We start from the raw sequence: 6,731 nt of genomic DNA, 5'->3' as shown, positions 1-6,731 counted from the left end.
TGGCGCGCGGCGGCTCGCGCTCCACTTGGTACTTTCCGTTGGGCCCGCCCCCAGCCTGGGCCCGCCCCCAAACGCGCCCAATCAGAGCTCGCTTTCCAGGAGGAACCCCGCCCACTGAAGCGCCCGCCCTATTGGCTGCGGCGGAGAGGTGGGCGGGGCCGGTCCCGCCCGGGCCCAGGAGAGAGCGTGTGGAGCGGCCGCTAACCTAGGGCACAGGTGCCGGTAGGGCCCGAGGGCCCTGGCTCCGGGCCAGGTGCGGGGAGGCAGGGACTTCCGGAAAGACAACGGAGGGCCCGTCCATTCAGCGAGGATAGGCTGCCAGGGTGGGCTTTGTGGCTCTTGTTGAGCTTTTCCAGGGTCGTACTTCCAGTTACTCGCACGGTGGTCTTTCGGACAGGAGAACCGTGGATTCGAACCGTGACGTTGGTAGTCTATAGTTATAGGGTCCCGGCCCTGTCCCGGCGTTTTGAATTTCGTGTTTCTCAACACCGGAATTGGCAGCAATTACCAAGCGGGGGGGATTGACAGACTGAACCCGGAGCACACAGGACTCAATAAATATTAGCTTTTGTTAAGAGTAATGAAGGGGCCGGCGACGTGGAGTAGCGGGTAAAGTCTCCACCTACAGTGCCAGCATCCCATACAGGCGCTGGTTCAAGTCCCGGCTGCTCCTCTTTCAATCCAGCGCTCTGCTATGGCCTGGGAAAGCAGTAGAAGATGGCCCAAGTCCTTGGGACCCTGCACCTGTGTGGGAGACCCGGAAGAAGCTCCTGGCTTCAGATCGGCTCAGCTCTGGCCATTGTGGCCATCTGGGGAGTGAACCAGCAGATGGAGGACCTCTCTCTGTAACACTGTCTTTCCAATAAATAAAAGTGAATCTTTTTTTTTCTTTTCTTTTTTTTTTTTTTAAGAAGGAGCTGAGATCTCCTGTTTCTTTCCTATCTCCAGGAGGATTGCCTGTGGCATGCCCCACGTTCTGGCCTCATGCTGCGGCAAGGACTTCTGCCGAGGGAGATGCTTGCTTGTCAGGATGCGTCCCTGAAGAAGATGCGTCATTGCAGTGTCTTCCTTCACCGAGGAGAGGATCGGGATTCAGGCAGCCCACCGTCAGCCAGCTGGGCTGCAGGAGCCCACTTGTGTCTCTGAAGCTGGCCTGGCCTCCACAATGCTACGTGGCAGACGGCGACCAGGGCTTGTGGGACACTTCACAGGCTAACTCAGGTGCACAGGAAATGCAGCTTTGGTATTTTTCTAAACCCCCAATTCATGCTAAGTCCTCATTTTGCCAGGCCTCTGGAGCTTGCTCACAGGCAGGTCATGCCCCCCCCCCACACACACACATTGTTCTTGGGTGTCATTCAAGTTGCGAGGGTGAACAGGTGCCAAGGCCTGACCGGGCTGGGGGAGGGGGTTTTGTGTCACAGATGCACATCACCATCCATGGTGCGCTCTTGATGGTGGTCTCAATGGCCAAGTCCATTGCTGTGTGTCCTTGCACTGCTTAGCCCTGTCCCCTGTGTCCCATGCGGGTGTTGGGGAACTCATCACATGACCATTTCTGCCCACCGCCTGGGCGCAGAGGAGCCTGGGTCCCGCCCCTTCCTCCCTGCCAGGTCCTCTCTGCTCCCACGTGGGGCCTCCACACATCCCGTCAGCCCCTCCCCAGGAGTGCGAACCTGCCTCTGCGACTTCTTCCAGTCCAGAAACTTCGCTCGTGGTCCTGCCAGAGAAAGCTGGCACGGAGGCTCCTGTGCCCTGGACGAGAAGGATTTCAGAGCCAGGGACTGGCCAGGAGCAAGCGAAGGTCATCAGGTCCCCCTGTGTGACCTAAATCGCCACATTCACAGCTCCAAACCCTTTTCTCTCAAATGTTTGCTTTGGAAGGTGTTTCCTGAACGACACCAGGAAAAGAAAAAAAAAAATCAGAAAGCGAAAACTTCCCCTCCTCTCTGCCCTCTGCTCTGTCTTCCTTCAGGCTATGGGGCCGGGCACCAGAAGCGGCAGCCAGTGTAGACTTCGGGCCTGCACACCAGTGAACACAAGTCTGCTGGACCTGCGCCCCTTTGCAGCTGGTGAGACGCTGGATCTTGAACGGACGTGAGCGGTGCAGGCAGTGAGCGTCTCAATTTTCAGTCCGGGTTCTCATCTCCCACAGAGCTAAAAATACTAAGTGGAGACCAGGGACATGTGCAGATAAGGACAGGATTTATTTAACAGGGAGGGAATACATGTATATTTGCATGTGAGACTGGCTGCCCCACACAGAGAAATGGTGGGCCAAAGATTTGCCTGTGAAAAGAAGAGGGAGAAAGAGAGAGGTCTTCCATCCACTTATTCACTTCCCAAATGGCCATAACAGCTGGAGCTGGGCTGATCTGAAGCCAGGAGCCAGGAGCTTCCTCCGGGTCTCTTATGTGGGTTCAGAGGCTCAAGCATTTGGGCCATCTTCTACTGCTTTCCCAGGCCTTAGCAGAGAGCTGGATCGGAAATGGAGCAGCTGGGTCTCGAACTGGTGCCCATATGGAATGCCAGCACTGCAGGGGGAAGCTTTTACCTGCTATGCCACAGCGCCAGTCCCCTCATCTAAACTTTAACTAACTGCCTGGTTACACCATATCATAACCACCAGTGTAGAGTGGATGCCAACCAATTAAGAGGGACAAGTTGGAGTGGATACCAGCTGGAAAGAGTAAGGATAGGCAGAATGGTACAAACCAGCTTAATACCAACCTTGATTTTGCCACACAGGTAAATCGGCAAGAGAAATGAATGAGCAGGCCCCTTAACCAATCTGAGCCTTCACCAAGTCTGCTTTGGGTGCCCTGCAATCGTCCTCAGTCATCCTTGGGCTTTGGGGTGCCTGGTCTTTGTTCATTTTTCTACACACTCTCCTCAGATGGCTCATCCATTCTATGTTTGGAAGAAAAGTAGAAACAAATTCTGGGGCTCCATGTGGGGGTGAGAAGGCAGGGAGAGGGTGGGGCAGTTTGTGCAGACATGATTGCCATTCTGTCCACTGTTCATCCCAACACCTTTTCTTTTTACCACTCAGCAAAATTTAAAAAGAAAGTAGAAAGAAAAAAAAAAGGTGCTGTGGCATAGCCTCCAACTGCAGTGCCGGCATCCCATATGGGTGCCAGGTTAAGCCCCGCATGCTCCACTTCTGATCCAGCTCTCTGCTGTGGCCTGGGAAAGCAGTAGAAGATGGCCCAAGTGCTTGGGCCCCTGCAGCCACGTGGGAGACCTGGAAGAAGCTCCTGGCTCCTGGCTTCGGATCTCCCAAGCTCTGCCCATTGTGGCCATTTGGGGAGTGAACCAGTGGATAGAAGACCTCTCCATCTCTCCCCTTCTCTCTGTAAATCTGCCTCTCAAATAAATAAACAAATCTTAAAAAAAAAAAAGTAACTTAAAAACTCCACTGTCACCATTTCTCCACGTGAAAGCCTTGGTCTCAGAATGCTAAAAAAAAAGCAGACTTCCACTTCTGGTCATGATGGCGTACAAAGGACTACACTTAATCTTCCTTGATTAACAACTAGAAACCTGGACCAAACATCAAAATCACAGCTTGAAGACATTGCACAAGATGCTGTATAAGGATAAGACTTTACAATGAAGGTGGGCAAAGCAGGTGAGCTCTCTGACCACCCCGACTTGATGTGTGGAGGCCCGTGTTGGCCACTGAAGGCAGGGAGGGGCTCAACAGAGAGGAGGGGCTTCCGTGAGATTCGGAGCTGCACATCAGAGCTTGGAAAGGCTGTGGCAGCTGGACGCCCTGGAACATTCCAGAAAGGGGGGAGTTGTGTAGAGAATGAGCTCGGGAGGCTGTGTGGGGTTCCCTTGTGTTTTTTTGCTGAGTCTGTGAGTATACGGAGTTGGATGCAGAACAGCCCTGGAATGATAAGACGAAGCGTTCTCAGCATGCGCACAGGGCAGGTGCATGTCCCATCTCGTGCAGGTAGCGTACATTCCTCAGGGATGGCACAGCCCCGGCAGGGCAGACCGAGGGAGAGCACACCTCAGGGGCTGATTTAAACTGTCCACCAGCCTCAGCTTCTCTGGCTTCTTGGCTGGCCATGTGAATACTCTCTCCCTCCCACATGTGCTCCTGCCATGAGGCCAGCCAGCCTGCTGCAATGCAGCCAGAAGGCCCTCACCAGAGCCTGGCAGATGCTGGAGGCAGGAGCATGAGACTTGGTCTGCCCCTGGTCAGCACTGGGCTTTGTCAGTGTTTTGTTTCATGGTTTCAGTAAGGCGGAGGAATCTTATTGTGATTTTTATTTGCACCATCCTACTAATTTGCCGTGTTGAGCCTCTTTCCATTTGTCTGTTTCCCATCCCTTTATCTTCTTTGGCAGGTGACCATTCAGAAATTTTGCCCATTATAAAACACAACTTGGGGCCTCTGTTAGGGCATGAGTTAAGCCACCGCCTGCAAAGCTGGTATCCCTCATGGGTGCTTGTTGGAGTCCTGGCTGCTCCACTTCCAATCCAGTTCCCTGCTAATGAGCCTGGGAAAGCAGTGGAAGATGGCCCAGGTCCTTCAATCGCTGCACCCACATGGGAGACCTGGAAGAAGCTCCTGCCTCCTGGCTTCAGCCTGGCTCAGCCCTGACCATCACTGCCATTTGGGGGGTGAACCAGCAGATAGAAGACCTCTCTCTGTCCCTCCCCCCACCCCCCCCCATAACTCTGCCTTTCAAATAAATAATTTTTTAAAAAAGTATACTAAAATAAATATATATTATCTCCATTTTTTAAAATGAACTATCTTTAACTAGAGTGGATACATTCTTTTTTTCCTTTTTCCCCAAAGAAACCTTTTATTTAATGAGTACAAGCATCTTTTTTTAAAAAAGTCTTTTTTAAAAAAATTTAATTGAAAGGCAAATTTACAGAGACAGAGAGAGTGACAGAGAGAAAGAGCCAGAGAGAGAGAAAGAGAGAGAGAGAGAGAGAGGTCTTCCATCTGCTGGTTCACTCCTCAAATGGCCACAACCACTAGGGCTGGGCCAGGCTGAAGCCAGGAAGCAGGAGTTCATCCAGGTCCATCTTTCACTGCTATCCCAGGTGCATTAGCAGAGAGCTGGATCAGAAGTGGAGCAGTCAGGACTTGAGCCAATGCCCATATGGGATGTTGGCGCTGTAGGTGGAGGCTTAATCTTCTACTCCACAGCACTGACCCCTTCCCAAAAACTTAAAAAAAGAAAAAAAAAAAAAAGCTGGGTCAGAAGTGGAGCACTGGGTCTCGAACGGCACACATATGGGATGCTGGCACTGCGGGCCAGGGTGTTAACCCACTGTGCCACAGCGCTGGCCTCAGTTCCCTTGCTACTTGTTCACTCCCAATATGTCCCCAACAGACAACAGCTGGTAATAGAGATCAGGACACCATCCACATCTCTCACAAGGGTGTCAGGAATCCAATTACTCAAGTCATTACCCTGTCTCCCAGGGGTCACATTAGCAAGAGGCTAAAGTCAGGAGCTAGAGTCAGGTATCCAACCCAAGTAATCTGATGTGGGACACCAGCATCTTAACTAGTATCTCCTTCCTTCCTTCCTTCCTTCCTTCCTTCCTTCCTTCCTTCCTTCCTTCCTTCCTTTGTTTCTTTCTCTTCTCCTCCTCCTTCTTCTTCAAGATTTATTTATTTATTTGAAAGTCAGAGTTACACAGAGAGAGGAGAGGCAGAGAGAGAGAGAGAGAGAGAGAGAGAGAGAGAGAGAGAGGTCTTCCATCTGCTGGTTCACTCCCCAATTCACCGCAACGGCCAGAGTTGCGCTGACCCAAAGCCAGGAGCCAGGAGCTTCTTCCAGGTCTCTCACGTGGCTGCAGGGGCCCAAGGACTTGGGCCATCTTTACGGCTTTTCCAGGCCATAGCAGGGAGCTGGATTAGAAGTGGAACAGTCAGGACTCGAACCAGTGCCCATACGTGATTTCCTTTCTTCTCCAAATTTGGGCTAAGTTGGGCTGCTGCTTCTAGTTCCTTGAGGTATAACATTAGATTGATTAACAATCTTTTTCTTTTCTTTCATTTTTTAAAAAGATGTCCTTATTTATTTGGAAGGCAGAGCAAGAGAGAAAGAGAGAGAGAGACAGAGACAGAGGCAGAGAGACAACGAGAATCTTCTATCTTCTGGTTCACTCCCCATATGGTTGCAGTGGCCAGGACTGGACCAGGCTGAAGCCAGGAGATGGGGTCTTTTTGTATGTGTGTCTTCTACCACATTGACAAGTTTGAAGGATGTGGCCCGATTAAACAGCACAAATATTTTATTCTGGAATACCTTTGGATTTGCAGGACTACACAGAAAGCCCAAACTGCCTGTCTGGTAACATCTTCTGTTCCTGGGGTGGATTTGTCACAGCTGAGGGACCACTGTGATGGCATTATGTACCAGACCCCACACTTCATTCACAGCTTCCAAATGTTCCCCCAATGTTTTTCCTGGCCCAGGACCCCCAATGCATTTGGTTGGCATATCTCCCTAACTCCTCTGGTCTGTGACAGTGTCTTATGCTGGCCTTGTTTTTGATGACCTTGACACTTTTTTTTTTTTAAAGATTTTTAAATTTATTTTCCCTGAAAGTCAGAGTTACACAGAAAGAGGAGAGGCAGAGAGAGAGAGAGAGGTCTTCCATCTTATGGTTCATTCCCCAGATAGCCGCAATGGCCAGAGCTGCACTGATCTGAAGCCAGGAGCCAGGAACCAGGAGCCTCTTTCAGGTCT

At 51.3% G+C, this 6,731-nt stretch overlaps 1 long non-coding RNA gene across 1 annotated transcript; it reads left to right on the top strand.

Moving 5' to 3' along the window:
* The first annotated feature begins 167 nt into the window (after window positions 1-167).
* On the top strand, window positions 168-4,669 carry LOC138846264 (uncharacterized). The gene is made up of 3 exons (XR_011383743.1): window positions 168-253; window positions 949-1,221; window positions 1,976-4,669. It is a non-coding gene; the product is annotated as an uncharacterized lncRNA (long non-coding RNA).
* The last annotated feature ends 2,062 nt before the right edge of the window (window positions 4,670-6,731 follow it).

The sequence above is a fragment of the Oryctolagus cuniculus genome, chromosome 17, assembly GCF_964237555.1.
Source record: "Oryctolagus cuniculus chromosome 17, mOryCun1.1, whole genome shotgun sequence".
Taxonomy (NCBI): domain Eukaryota; kingdom Metazoa; phylum Chordata; class Mammalia; order Lagomorpha; family Leporidae; genus Oryctolagus; species Oryctolagus cuniculus.
The sequence above is the reverse complement of the archived record's forward strand: the minus strand, read 5'-3'. Positions and strand labels throughout refer to the sequence as shown.